At 54.5% G+C, this 15313-nt stretch overlaps 1 protein-coding gene across 4 annotated transcripts in view; it reads left to right on the forward strand.

Moving 5' to 3' along the window:
- PAK4 (p21 (RAC1) activated kinase 4) overlaps positions 1-15313 on the forward strand; it is a 45239-nt gene that overhangs the window by 10362 nt on the left and 19564 nt on the right. The window contains exon 2 of one of the 4 annotated variants that reach the window (XM_086689721.1): positions 3127-3256. The exons of the other annotated variants lie outside the window; for them this stretch is intronic. The gene's annotated coding sequence lies outside the window, so the exon portion shown is untranslated. The remainder of the gene's footprint in view (positions 1-3126; positions 3257-15313) is intronic. 4 annotated transcript variants of the gene reach the window in all.

The raw sequence follows: 15313 nt of genomic DNA on the forward strand, positions 1-15313 counted from the left end.
TTTCTTTGTCCTGGGTGTGTGTGTGTGTGTGTGTGTGTGTGTGTGTGTGTGTGTGGTGTGAGGCATCCAGGTTCATATTCTTCATCTGGATCCCCAATCCTCCAAATACCATTTATTAAAAACAGGCTCACTTTTCTCCACAGTCAGGCTTCTCATAAATCACCTATCTGTATAACTGGGTCTTTCTCTGAGTGCTCTGTCCTTTTCTCTCTCTTTTGGCCTATTCCTGCATCACTACCATGCTGCCTTAATTTCTGTAGTTGATAAGAAGTTTTGATCATGGGGAGAGCAAACACTCTTACTTGTTCTTCAAGAGTGTCTGGGCCATTCCTGGCTTCTTGAGTTCTATTTAAATATTAGACAAGCATCTTGTCACACACACAGACACAACATTGTGTCTCCCCAGTCCATGAACATGGTATATTTCCCCACTTATTTGTCTTCTCTGACGTCTCTCAGGAACGTGCCCTGCTTTTCCAGCACTTGGACTTTTCCAGTCCTTGCCCACCTCTTGTTGGATTTATTCCGAGGTACTTCATGATGTGGCCGGGGGAGTCCGTGCCTTCCTCTCCCACAAGGTGCCTTGCACCCTAGGTTTGGCCTTTGCCAGGTGAGGCTCACATTAGGGGCAGAAGTCCCCCTCCCCAGACCCTGCTTCCTCCCTGGCATCACTCCTGGGCCCTGGGAGAAGGCGGGCAGGGTGCCCGGAGTGGAGGTTGTAATTTTCCTGAATGATTTCAAGGGCTAATTAAAGGTTTTCCTTGACTAATCAGCTTACAGTTTAATTATCGGGGAACAGGCTCAGGGATGCGGGAAGCAGCTCTGGAGGAGTCTCCTCACAGCGTGGCAGGAAGGAACCAGGGCCCAGCTCTACCCCTCTGGGGTGGCAGGACCTGGGGATACCCTGGCACCCTCCAGTGGGCCAGCTGGTGTTTCCCATCCCCGTGAAAGAAGAGAGGTGGAGGGCAGCTGGTGTGGCTGAGGTCAGCGCGGGTTCCTTCTCCGCCTGACATCCTTCCATGTCTCCCACTGCCTGGGGGCGAGGACCCAAACCTGGAGCCCCCTCTGGTGGACCGGGCCCTGCCCCGATCTGCTTGCCTGCTGCACTCAGCCTTGCCCACCTTTGTTAAGTGCCCTCATCTCAAGTATTCCTCGCCAGACTTGAACTAGAGGTCACCCCCTCTGGGAGGCCTTCTCAGGTCGCCCCTCCCCCTGCCCCACCCACCAGAGCAGGTGATAAGCTCTGCTAGCTCCCTGCTGGCTGTCAGGGCCACTCTCTCCACCCCTGCTAAGTGCTGGGCCTGGCGCCTGGTCCAGCATGTGAGCTGCAGAGAACCCAAAAGGAGAAGGGGTTCAGGACGGGCCTTCCGAGAAGCCTGGGAGGGCTGGAGGACTGAGGGCTAGCTGATGCCTTCCCAGGGGAGGCTTCTGGCTGGGCCAGGCGGAGGTGGGCTCCTGGGAATTTGTGCAGGGGGAGGGGGCCCGGAGATGGCCGTGCCAGGCCGGCCTGCATTCCTCTGCAGGCCCCAGATTCCTGGTGGCCCGAGGTGGGGGAGGATGAGCAGGCAGAGGGGCCTCCCAGGCGATGCCCCTGCCCCTCCCCGGCCCTCCTTTCTACTTCCCTGCCCCTCTGTCATCAGTCTGTCTCACTTTACAAATCCCACCTCTCCCCTCCCACCCCCCAGGCCTCAGGCCTGGAGCTGTGTGTCCTGCCCAGCCCCTGACATCCCACTTACCCCCGGCTGCACCTTAAATCATCTGGGGGTATCGTTTGTTTGAATCCCAATCCCTGGCTGTGGGGCCCGAGCATTGATTGGTTTTTGTTTTGTTTTGTTTTGTTTTGTTTTGTTTTGTTTTGTTTTAAGTTCCCTGGGTGACTAGCTAAGATGAGAGCCACCGGCCTACAGAAATGATAGCAAACGTGTTCACTTCTGCAACGTTGGGTGCACTTTCCAGTCTCCTGACATGGCGTGATTGAGCCACGTCACCCCCACAGGCGCACTGTCGGAAGATAGGACTGTTGTTCCCACGTTACAGATGAGGCCGCTGGGCCCAGGGAGGGCTTCCGTGCTGGCGGTACAGCCTCTGCCGCTGTCCCGTCTTCCCATCCCTGGGTCCTCCAGGCTCCTGGAGGTGGCCTTCTCTGTCTCCCTCCCCTCCTCCTCTCTTTCTCCCCATGTCTCTCTGCCTTTTGCCTCTCTCCCCCTTTCCCTGGCCTCGGTTTCTCACTCCCTCCTCCGCGAGTTGAAGCTTGTCCGGCTTCCCGTTTAGCCAGGATCCTGCTGAAGCCACAGAGGGAGATGGTGTCCATCAGCCCAGGACAGGGATGGGAAGGATGCTGGCGTCACCCTCCCAGCCCCCATCACCTCTCCTGGCACCTGGAGTGGGGGTGGGGGCAAGTGTCCCACTGATATTTGGGGGTACTGGGGCCGGCTTTGCTGCCTCGTGGGAGGACTGTCCCAGCAGGTGGCAGACCCTGACGTGACCGATCCTGTGACCCAAGATCCCTCTGCGGGCCCAAAAGTCTGGTGGTGCCCTCTGTGGCCGGTTACCATTTCAAGTTTCTGCGGGACAACCCAGGGTTCGGTTTCAGCAAAAGCTTATGCTCAGATGTGGAGGTTGCATCGCGGGGGCCTTTACATTTGAGGAGGACGAGGAAATGGGTCCAGTGCTCGCCAGGGCTCACTGGCCTCCTCTCCCACGCACGCTCAGGGCAAGGGCTCCCCACTGGGCCTCTCCGGTTCTGGCAGAGCTTCCCCTGGGGCCCCGGCCGGGCCCCGGAGCCCCGGATGCCGCAGCGGCGTCGGTTCCCACATCTGGAGCAGGAGATGGGTTCCTGCTGCCTCCTCTGAGTAGCTGGGAGGAGTGAGCGAGTCAGTGGCGTGTGTGACGCTCAGCACGGCGCTGCCATCCGTATGTCGTCATGGTCGCTTTGGCCGCGATCACTGTTACAGTTATTAGAGGCAGGACACGTGTTTGGATTTAGTAATAAAAGATTCACTGGGCGAGCAAGCCGTAATTCTTTGCTGTTATCAGTAGGTCACATTTCCTTTTGCAAAAACGTGTAAAACCTTTGTGTAGAAGTGTTCATTCATGCTCAGAGGGGTGGTCTCATGCCTTCCTCAGGTCCCCGTCACTGTCCCTGTCACCGGCATCCACAGTTACCAATGATGTCACCGGGCTTTTTCATCTCGTAACGCAGTCCCCACCTCCCTGATTGTTTCAAAGCAATTCCCAAACGTCATATACTTTAGCCGTAAGTTTTCCCAGTTTTCCTCCTGAAGGAGATTAAAGAGTCTAAAAGAACAAACCCACAATACTGTTGTCACAGGAAAAAAAGAGCTGGTAGTTCGTGAACATCCTCACATTTCTCCAATTGTCTTATCATCCTTTTTCCAATTTGTTCGTTTGATTTGGAATCCAGACAAGGTCTGTGCTTTGCATTTGGTTGACAGGCCCCTTAAGGCGTCTGTCGTCTGTGGGACCTCTCGTGTCAGCGCTTTTGTGTGCTTGCTGTTTGCATTGTGTATCTATCAAAGACCCTAGTGCTTTGTCCCCTCGAGTTTTCCACAGTCTGGACCCAGCCGATGAATCCTTGTGTCTCTTAACGTGTTCCTCTGTCCCTTGTGCCTCCTGTAAATTGGGACTTAGGTCTAGAGGCTTGATTATATTCAGGTTCTGTTTCTTTCCCAGGTGGTACTATATGTATGAACATCAGGTCAACATTAGTGCCTGGGGCACTTTTACAATAAACCTAGGGGGCGCCTGGCTGGCTCAGTTGGTTAGGCATCCGACTTCGGCTCAGGTCATGATCTCACGGTTCTTGGGTTCGAGCCCCGCGTCAGACTCTGTGCTGACAGCTCAGAGCCTGTAGCCTGCTTTGGATTCTGTGTCTCCCTTTCTTTCTTCCCCTACCCCACTCACACTCTGTCTCTCTCGAAATGAATACATGTTAAAAAAAAAAAAAAACTTAAAAAAATTAAATAAGATAAAATAAGTTTCATTAAATTTTAAAAATTGAGTGGATCGAAAGAAAAATTCTTCCATTGCTCCCAGTCAGACTGGTATCCGGATACAGCAGAGTGGGGCGGGGCGGGGGGTACCTGAGGACAGAGGCTCGGGAACTGCCGGGGCCTGGGCAAAGGGCTGTGTGTCAGCCACCAGCCTCCACGAACTGTCTGTCGTCAGGAGCGCGTGGCTTCGGGTTCCTGCTTTGCCAGGACCCCTAGGCCCCCAGCTGAGAGCCATCCCCGTCCCCCAGCCCCATCCTTGAGTCACCCCCTAGCTGGCCACTAGCTGGCCTGGTGGTCATTTAGGCACAGAGCTGCTCTCCTGGCCTGGCTCTGCCCTTGGCCAGCGGGGCCAGCCTGGGAAGCTGTCCCATCCTCCACCCGCTTCCTCGGGAACACGATGGGGACCACACCTCCCTAGGAGGGCTGTGGTCAGGACTCAGCCAGGCGGAGACCGTGCAGAAAAGGGTGTGATGGGAGCTACTTTTCTTCCACGGTCCGCGCGGGCTTCCTTGACCTCAACTGTACCACTGCCCCCACCGCTCCCGGCCACGCTGGCCTCCTCGCACATCCTGGCGTGTATCAGGCGGGCTTCGGTCCGGCGGCCTTTGTGGTGGCCATCCCCTCTACCCTGGGTTGCCTCGTGGCTTCCTCCCTGCCCTCTGGTCCAGCTCCAGTGCCACCCGCCTCGGAGACCTCCCTGATTCTGCTCCCCTGTCCTCGCCCCCTTGTTACGTCCTATTTTGTTTACTTGTGTATTGTCTTATCTCCCCCACTGGAACTTCAGCTCTGGGAAGGAGGGACTGTCTTCTTTACTGCTGTGTCCCCAGTGCCTAAAACCGTGTCTGGCGCTCACTGTGTGCGTAATAATTACCGGGCGCATGAAACGAGAGGATGAACACGGTTACGCGAGCAGGCTTTGGCCTGCGTCAGACCTACCACGGACTCCTGGCTCTGATACACGCTGTGTGACCTTGGGCTGGCACCTCCCCTCTCTGAGCCTCACTTTCCTCCTCTGCAGTGTGGGGTGTTAACAGCTGCCCACCGCCTCGTTTTGGGCCAGCAGGGCGCCCGAACGGAATGCTTCGCAGCTGGCCTCGCTTCCGTCTTGTGTCTCCAGCATAGGGCACCGATGAGCCAGTAAAGTGTCCTCCAGGGGGACACTTCACTAAATCTTAACTCTGTCCTTCTACTCTGTATGACTGGCTGTTGGTGCCCCAGGGTAGGGCAGGGCAGGGACACATTCCCTTGGCCAGAAGGGCTCACTCACTGAAGAGTGATGCACATGGGACACGGGAGTGTCCAGGGTACGGGGACCCCGGCCATGGCAGCATCCAAGGGCTCCAGGGCTGGCTGCTTGCAGGCCTGTGCCTTCCTTGAAGGAAACAGGCCAAGAACTGCAAGGGGCCAAGGAGGACTGTTGTTATTATGATAGCAGTTTACAGCTTGGGTGTGTGTGTGTGTGTGTGTGTGTGTGTGTGTGTGTGTGTTGAGAGATAGAGCTCAAGAGAGGGAGATTGTCTGAAGGTACAGGTGCATATAGAGGAAGCTTCCAGCTGTCAGAATTGCCGTCCCTGGTGTTTGCCACACGGGAGTGTAAAATAGGACATGTGTAGAGAAAAAGTACATCACTCCCTGTTCAGTTTAATGAATGATTCTAAGGTGTACCCCCATCTAACGACCACCCAGATCTGGAAGGTAGGTGTCACCAGCTTTGTCAAAGAAATCCAACCGTCTTTTTTTCCTTTTACTTTTTAAAAAAAATTTTTTAATGTTTATTTATTTTTGAGAGAGAGAGACAGAGACAGTGTGAGTGGGGTGGGGCAGAGAGAGAGGGAAACACGGAATCGGAAGCAGGCTCCAGGCTCTGAGCTGTCAGCACAGAGCCCCACGCGGGGCTCGAACTCACGGACCGTGAGATCATGACCTGAGCCGAAGTCGGACGCTTCACCGACTGAGCCACCCAGGCGCCCCTTTTCCTACTTTTAATTATTGCTTCTATTTTTGTGAATTTTGAGAGCTATCAGATGCCCCAAGAGGACAGGGAATCACCTGACGGCCCCCCTCAGGCCCTCTTGCCCAGCTGAGAGGAGAGACACCCTGGCCCTGGGGAAAGCCCTGTGTGCCCACCTGCAGGTATTCAGGCCTCACCGTGGTCCCTTGGTGCCTCCCTACACAGTCTCCCATATTGCTCCGCAGCTTTTAAAGCCGAGTGTAATGACACCAGACCGCCAGCTCTCGGCTGTAATTTGCTCTCAATATTTTGCTCTTGAGGTTTCTCTAGGCGGACAAATGAAGTCCTGTGCCAATAGGAATGTTCCCCAGTGTGGGTCGGAGCTGCCTCACCCGCCCCCACAGTTGCCAGATGAAAGCAGCCCAGCCCTGGGGGAGCCTCGGGAGGGCATGGGGGGGGGGGGGCGGTGGTTTGAAACCTCAAGTGACGTCGGCATTTTCTGTCCATGGAGGGCACTGCTGGCTTCCCAGGTCACCACATGGGACTCAGTCACAGGCCCTTGACATGTAAGGGGTCTTCACTGAGCACCTGTAAGGGATAAAGGAACTCTGGTATCATCCGGGGTCTGTTTGTCCCACTACAGAGGAACGGATTGCAGGCGGAGGGCCAGACGGTCTCTTCTCTTGCCTGCCCCCCTGTGCCCCTCTGCTTCCCCTGGTAGCCAGGCTCATCCAGCCTTTCCGGAGAGGCCCTCGGGGGTGGAGATGACTATCAAAGGCTCTGGATGCGTTCCCCGGCTCTGCCGCCTATTGGCTGGGTGACCTTTGGCATGCGGCGACTTCCCCCTTTGGCCTCAGTTTCCCCATTTATAAAATGGGACTGTATAAAGATTATTTCATCCACGGAAAGCACTCAAAAGAGACTGGCGCGGAGAATCCTTGTACTGAGTGCGAGCTGTGTTATTGTCCTCACTGCCACTCACTCATTGATTTTGTAGATATTCCCTGAGTACCGCTGTGCCTCCAGCTCTGTTCTGGCTGACGCCGGGGAAAGGCTGGTGGCCGGTCAGCCCATGGTCTTCCCTCATGGAACTTGTGCTCTAGTGGTGGAGACAGACAGCACCAGTCGGTGACAGCCAGAATGACCGTGGAGCACAGATCACTGCCTTGGCTGTGGAGGAGGAAGCCCAGAGAACTAGGCTTAGGAAGTCAGGGAAGGCTTCTTGGAAGAGAAGACTTCTGAGCTGAAGGCTAAAAGAGGCACAAGAGTTAGTATGCGGAATGGTGTTCCAAGGAGAGTGAATAGCATGTTCAAAGGCTAAAAGGTGGGCAAGGGTCTCTGGCATTTTAAATAAATTATTTATGTATATATATATATATTTCAAATGTTTATTTATTTTTGAGGAAGAGGTAGAGAGCAAGCAGGGGAGGGGCAGAGAGAGAGGGAGAGAGAATCCCAAGCAGCCTCTGTAATGACTGAGCCACCCAGGTTCCCCTCAAGTATTAATATTTTTGACTAAGCTTTTATTTCGAGATAACCGTGGATTCACTGGCAGATGCAAGAGATAACACAGAGAAGGCCCCTGTTTCCCCAGAGGTAACATCTTGCAAAAACTATAGTTAGTACAAGACCACAACCAGGATAATGACATTGATACAGTCAAGAGACAGAACATTCCATCACAAGGTTCCTTCCTGATGCCTTTTTATAGCCACATGCCCTCCCTGGCACGTCCCTACCTCCTGACAATCACTCATCTGTCCGTTCCCCATTATTATAATCCTGCATTTCAAAAATGTGATGTACTGTGAAACAATTTTCACAGCCCTGATGTAAAGAACTGTAACAATAAGGAGAATTTAAAATATAAAATAAAGCGAAAAAGCTTACAGTTTCAAAAAGAAAAGAATGTTATGTAAGTGGAATCCTACTGTATGTAACCTTTTGGTTGGCTTTTTTTTTTTTTTTTAATTTTTTTTTTTCAACGTTTATTTATTTATTTTTGGGACAGAGAGAGACAGAGCATGAATGGGGGAGGGGCAGCGAGAGAGGGAGACACAGAATCAGAAACAGGCTCCAGGCTCCGAGCCATCAGCCCAGAGCCTGACGCGGGGCTCGAACTCACGGACCACGAGATCATGACCTGGCTGAAGTCGGCCGCTTAACCGACTGCGCCACCCAGGCGCCCCATGGTTGGCTTTTTTTTTTAACTCAGCCTAATTCTTTGGAGAGTTCCCCAGGTTGTTGCGTGTATCGATAGTTGTTTCCTGGAGCGCCTGGGTGGTTCGGTCGGTTAAGTGTCTGACTTGGGCTCAGGAAATGAACCCACGGTTTGTGAGTTGGAGCCCCACGTTGGGCTCTTCGCTGACAGTGCTGAGCCTGCTTGGGATTCTCTTTCTTTCTCTCTGCCCTTCCCCCACTCGTGGACACTTGTTCTCTCTCTTTTTCTCTCTCAAAATAAATAAACATTAAAAAATAGAATAGGGGGCGCCTGGGTGGCGCAGTCGGTTAAGCGTCCGACTTCAGCCAGGTCACGATCTCGCGGTCCGTGAGTTCGAGCCCCGCGTCGGGCTCTGGGCTGATGGCTCAGAGCCTGGAGCCTGTTTCCGATTCTGTGTCTCCCTCTCTCTCTGCCCCAAAAATAAATAAACGTTGAAAAAAAAAAAATAGAATAGGTATTTTTAAAAAAAATAGTTGGTTCCCTTTTCTTGCTGACGAGTATCCCATGGTATGGACGTACCACAGGTTATCCTTTCACCCATGGAAGGACCTCTGGGTTGTTTTCATTTTGGCGGCTATTACAAATAAAGCTGCCATAAACAGTTGCATACAGGTTTTCGTGTGAACGTAAATTTTTGTTTCTCTGGGGTAAATACCCAGAAGTGCGCTTGCTGGGCAGTATGGCCAGTTGCACGTCTAAAGAAATTGCCAAAAAAAAAGAAAAGCAGGAAATCACCAAACCGTTTTCCAAAGCGGCTGTACCATTTTACGTTTCCCCCCCCAGCAGTGTGCAAATGATCGTTTCTCTGCATCTGCACCCGCATTTGGTGTTGCCGCTGTTTTTGATTTTCGCCGCTCTGTTAGGCATGTTAACGGTAACTCATTGTGGTTTTAATTTGTGTCTGTCACCACACATCCTTTCATGTGCTGACTGCTGTCTCTACACCGTCTTTGGTGAAATGTCTCTTCGTGTCTTCTGCCCATTTTCTCCCGGGGTTGCTTGGTTTTTTTACTGTTGAATTTGGGGAGTTCTTCTAGAGACTAGTCCTTGGTCAGATAGGTGGCTTGTAAATCTTGTCTCCCAATCAGTAGATGTTCCCCCCCTCTTCTTGTGGACTTCTGCAGAGCAAAAGTTTATAATTTTGATGAGGTCTACTTCATTAATTTTTCCTTTTATGGGTCTTTTCATATCCAGTCTAACATTTCTGCCTAGCCTTAGATCCTGAAGGTTGGTTTGGTCGGTTGGTTTCTGAAAGTTTTGTGGTTTTATATTTGAGTTTGTGATCCATTATAAGTTAACGTGGGTGCAAAGGGCGGGGTTGAAGATCAGGGTTCATGATTCCAGCACCGTTTACGGGAAATGCTCTTTTCTCCATTGAGTTGCTTGTGCTTTTTGGGGGGGCCAGAAGTAAGTCACCACAGCGAGATACTACTTCGCACCTACCAGGATAAATGTTACCAGTAGAGGGAAAATAACCAGTATTGGCGAGGATGTGGAGAAGCTGGGAGCCCTCACGCATCACCGATGGGAATGTAACACGGTGCAGCCGCTGTGGAAAACAGTCTGGTAGTTTTTCAAACGGTTAAACACAGAACCATCATATAACCTGCCAGTTCTACTCCTTAGGTATATACCCAGAAGAGTTGAAAGCAGAGTCTCGAATAGATATTTGTACATCAGTGTGCGTAGTTGGATTGTTCACGATAGCTAGAAGGTAGAGGGAACCCAAGTGGCTATCAACGGATGAATGGATACACAAAATATGATGTGTATATATACAACACAGTGAGTTATTTTTCAGCCACAAAAATGAGTGACATTTTGAAAAATGCTCCCACGTAGGTGGACCTCGAAAACATTATGCTTAGCGTAAGAAGCCAGACATAGGAGAAGTGTTGTAAGATCCCACTTAAAGGAGACACCCAGAATAGGCAAGTTCCCGGAGAGAGTAGAACAGAGCCTCCCAGGACCTGGGAGGCAGGAGGGAATGGGGGCTGCTGTCTCATGGCTGTAGGGTTTTTGCTGGGGATGACGAAAACATTTTGGGTGTAGACGGTGGTGATGGTTTCACAACACTGCGGAGATACTTAATGCCGTTGAATTATACACTTCACAAATGGTTGAAATGATAAATATTGTGTATATTTTACCACAAAGAAGGAAAAGCCAGTGTTTATTTATTTTAAGTATATTTATTGATTTTGAGAGAGAGAGAACATGCGTGTGCCCGCAGGAAGGGGCGGAGAGAGAATCCCAAGCAGGCTCCTCACTGTCAGCACAGAGCCCGAATGGGGTTCGCCCTCACCAACCGTGAGATCGTGACTTGAGCTGACATCGGGAGTCGGACGCTTAAGCAACGGAGCCACTCAGGCGCCCTGCAAAATGAGTTTTTTAAACACCAGTGTGTATATTTGTGCGGGTCTGTTTGCGGGTCCTCGCTCCGGCTCGCTGACCCGTGTGTGTTTATCTGCACTGATTACTGCGGCTTTGTGAGTGGGCCTTCACATCAGGGGGAGTGAGGCCTCCACTTTCCTCTGTTCCAGAATTCTTGGGCCTGGGGCCTGTCGCTTTTGGAGTTCCTCTCAGGCCCCCTTGTGTGGAAGGTGGCACTGTGGTTTACCCAACTTGCGAGACCCCCTTGACGCCTGCCTCGTCCTCAGCCCCTGTATCTGACTCCTCAAGTATCGCCCTGGCCTGTCCCCCTCTCTCTGCGTCCCGCTGTCCCGGCTGCCTTCATCAATTGCCTGGACCGATGCTGTGTCTTGTCACTTGTCCCCCACACCCACTCAAGCCACCTCGATCTCGTCCTCCGCAGACAGGACAGCCAGAATTCTCTCTGGCAAGGACAGGCCCCTCGCCAGCACCCACCCGGCTCCCCCTGGCTCGCCTGTGGGCTGGCTGCTGCCCCTCTCTGGCCTTGCTCCGCCGCATTCTCGCATTCTCGTCCCTCCAACCAGCCTGGCTCAGCTGGAATTTCACATTTCATTTGTGTGATCCTTGATCAGGGGCCCCAGCGGGCAGGGACCAGGCTGCACCCCGCCCCAGCCCTGGTGACACAGGGCAGACATGGATTGGATTTCTCTTGACAGAAACCCTGAACGTGGGCAGGAATTTGCACCCGCGATTGGGGGGAAAGGGAAGGTGAGGATATGAGCCCAGAGAGGCTGGGAGAGCCTGGGGAACCCTGGAGAGGGGGTGGCTTTAGCCGTGCGTGCCCGCTAGCGTTTCGGCAGGAAAGGGACATAGATTGGATTTACAGAGGTCTCCCTGGGCCCGTGGAAAATAGGCAAAGGCTTGGTGGAGACACTCAGCGGGAAAGGAGTCTGATGGCTTTCAAACTACGATGGGGTGTGCATCCTAAGTAGAAAATGCAAATGAAAAGTAGGCCGAGAGGGGCCAGACCTCCCCTATCTGACAGGCAAGGAGCGAAGAGAGCCAGACAGCACCCTGGGCTGGGAGGCCGAGGGGCTGTGGGGGGTGGGGAGCGCTCACGTGGGCGGCTTGGCGGTGATGGTCCTTGTCCAGCGAGCCCGCTTGTCAGCACGTGGCCCACAGACATGCTGGCACACCCATGAAGTGGCATCTGCACACGGGCGTCGTTTTGCCACACCATTTGTAAGAGCAGAAGGCTGGAAACCACCTACCTGGCCCCGTGGGGACTGGCTCGGGCATCCCGGTCCTTCCACGCAGCAGCTCAAGTGCACGCAGTGTTTTGCAACGATCGAGGCCTGGAAAATCACCTAAGACACGTAAAGACTATGTATATAATGTGTGTATATTATACATACATAAACACATACACAGATACATATATACACGTATGTACTTGTGTCTAACGTCGTGATTTTATTTATTTAAAAAAAATTTTTCAATGTTTATTTTGAGAGAGAGAGAGAGAGAGACAGCACAAGTGGGGGAGGGGCAGAGAGAGGGAGACAGAATCAGAAACAGGCTCCAGGCTCTGAGCTGTCAGCACAGCCGACATGGGGCTCGACTTGGGAACAGCAGATCCTGACCTGAGCCAAAGTCAGACCTTTAACTGACTGAGCCGCCCAGGCGCCCCCGTAACATAATTTGAAATCGATAGCCTGCATGCCGAGGAGGGTATCAGGCACGAATGTGTAGCGTAACCAGTTACTGTGAAGGGGAAACCCACCTGGCGCCCCCGCCCCAGGAGAAGAAGCAGCTGGCGCCAGCCCCCCAGGACCCCCTCTCAGGCCCTCCCTGCCCCAGAGGCTGCCCCTCCCCTGACTTTGGAGACAGTCACCGCCTGGTGCTTCTCCTTGGGTTTCGCCGCCTCTGTCGTCGTCCTTAAACAGCGTATTTCATTGTGTCTAGTTTTGAGCTCTTTCTAAACGAAGTCATGAGACGCATTGTTTTGCGGTTTGCTCCTTCGCTTTCGACTGTCCATTCACAGGTAGCTGTGGCTCATTTCTTCTCACTGCTGCGTACCACCCCGTGGAGCCAGCACATCCCAGATCGTCATCCGTCTCTGGGGGACGAGCGTGTGCGTCGCTCCCAGTCTCTCTAGCTGATTCCGACTGTGCTGCGGGAACTTACCCGTGCGCGTCCCTGAGGCCAGCAGTCCGCTGGCCGGGAGAGCTCAGTACGTGCCTGGGAGAGCGCTTTCTAGGTGTCGAGAGAATGTGCCCGGGAGAGCACGTGCTAGGTCCCCAGGGTGTGTCTTCACCTCCGCTGGGTGCTGCTGAGCTCCTCCCCTGTGCCCGGAGTGCGGAGGACCCAAGGCACGTTTTTGAGAAAAGCAAGGTCGGAAGAGTACGCGTGGTGTGCGGCCATTTCTGTTTTGTTTTTGTTTCTCAAACGGTGTGCGAGCACGTGTGCGCACACGCACGCGCTTGTGTAGGCTCTCAGGAAAAGAAAAGAAACTGCGTAGAGGTTGCTCTGGGGCTGAGCTGGGGCCGCCCGGGAGGGCGCAGTCCTGTCACTGTTTACCCTTTGGTGCCACTGGCTTTTGAACCCTGGGCCTGTGTCCTGTAGAGCCAGAGAGAAGGAAAGGGAAGAAAGGGGATGGATGAAGCCCAGATGTGACGGAGTGTGATGAATTTTGCATGGGTTTATTGGTTTAGTCTGTACTTGGGGGTTATGTACACAGAGCCGTATAACAATCTGTTCCGGTGTGAGATGATCCTGGAGCCACCTCTCCTTGCCCCTGGAGCCTGTTCCCAGGAAGACCCCTTGTTTCCAGTGTGGCTTCTGGGGAAAGCGTGCTCCCTCCCTCTCCCCCCATCCCTCCCCTTGGGACCTAGTTTCCCTTGGCTGGCCAGAACTGCCCAATCCAGCCAGCCAGCCAGCCAGCCAGCCGGAGCCCAAACCTGCCTGTCCGGTCTGGGAAGGTCTGGGGGCCCACCCACTTGGCTCCTCTCTGGGCGGCTGCCTGACAGGTGCCCCACCCCATATACGAGGGCGTGGCCTGGGATCTAGGACTTCTGGGGTCTCCTAGACCTGCCCTGCTGTGGCCCCCCCATGCCGGACCCAGCCTGGGCCTGACTGGGAGTCCCTGGCTTGGTGGGTGGGTGGTAGACAGGAGGAGGGAAGGTGGGGTTTCCAGGACCTTGGAGCCGGTGAGATCCTCCTGGTCCCAGTGATAAAGTCCTCGGGGAGTTGGCCGCCGGGAGTCGTCTCTGTAGAGGCGCCAGAGCAGGAGAGTGGGAAGGACACGGGCTTCTCTGTCCACCTGCCCGCCTGGGCCACTTGCTCGCTGTTCTCACGGGCTTACCATCGACTGGGCACCCGTCCTAGGCCACCTGTGAGAACCTGAGAACCTGGTCTCCGCTGCTCACGGGACCCCGCCCCCGTGGAGAAGCAGTCCCACTCGACGTCAGTCCCTGGAGCAGGGAGTTTTGTCTAGTTTCTTCCCTGCTGAATTGCCAGGGCCTCCAACAGGCCGGCCTGGCAGGTGCCGGGAGCTCCGGAAATGTGTGAACGAATGAGGGGGACCGACATGGCAGAGACAGCGTGGCCTGGAGGAGTCAGCACCAGGATGGAGTCTGGAGGAGGTACCAGACCCAGCCCGGTGTCAAGGAGGGCTTCCTGGAGAAGAAGGTGTCTGAGGCAGGGCCGGACACAGCAGGCAGCCCCACCGTCTTGCCCCCCCGAGTCCCCTGTCAGGGAGAAGATAGACAGACACACAAAACACATTTTACGCAGTGCGCTCTGACCTGGGCCGGCGAAGGCTTTGTAGAGGAAGTAAGATCTGGAAGGGGAGGGAAGAGGGCGGCAGAGGTGGGGTGGGGTGTGCACACACCGTCTAGGTTTCCCCTCTCTAAACATCTCTCTCCTGTGTGGAATGGGGGTTCAGGGCAAGCCAGCCTCATGCTCAGGACAGCTGGTGAAGGGCACCGAGGCCTGTCCGGGAAGCCTGGTGCCCGATCTCCCTGCTGGGTGCCTGGGGCAAGTGTTCCAACCTCTCTGGGCCTCAGTTTCCTCCATTGTAAAAGGACCCTGGTAAAGTACCTCTCCCTTTTAGGGCAGTGGTGAGTGTGTTGTAGGTGCCGAGAGCGGGCCCAGCCCAGAGTCAGTTCTTGGAGAGTCGGGCCCCTCACTTTCAGAAGGTTAGTTGCATCCTCGAAGATGGGAGCCAGCGGGGCGTGACGAGGCCCCAGCCCTCCCCGCCTTTCTCCCTCCACATGTCCACCATTCAGGCCCACCAGTCCCACTTTTGCGCCTAGAGATGGCCATGTCAGGGGTCCGCCGTGACCTTCCCTGCATCTAATGAGAGAGCGGGGTACAGCAGGAGAGGCCCCCTTCGTGGCCCCTCTCGGAGCTCTTGCTGGAATCACGAGGTGGCTGGTGGGGGCGGGGACGGCAAGCTCTGGATCTCCAGCCGCCCCTCCGCTTCGGAGGGGCCCCCCACCCTGACCAGCGCCCCCCTCCCCCAGCCGGGGCTGTCATCTCAAATCTGGCTGCCTGGCCAGCCACTCTCGGGTACTCAGCCCCACTGTGTGGGAAGCCCCACTGCTTCCCTGGCCCCTGGCACCAAGCCTGGCACGGGGGTGTGGGGTGCCAGTGGGGAACTACCCCGTTGAAGCAAAGGGCTGGGGCTTGGGTCCCCCGTTGCTGTGTCCCTGCCCAGGTCCTCCCTCCACCGGGGCAGTTGTGGCCACGTGG

Source organism: Puma concolor, chromosome E2, assembly GCF_028749965.1.
Source record: "Puma concolor isolate L17-30 chromosome E2, mPumCon1.1.hap2, whole genome shotgun sequence".
Taxonomy (NCBI): domain Eukaryota; kingdom Metazoa; phylum Chordata; class Mammalia; order Carnivora; family Felidae; genus Puma; species Puma concolor.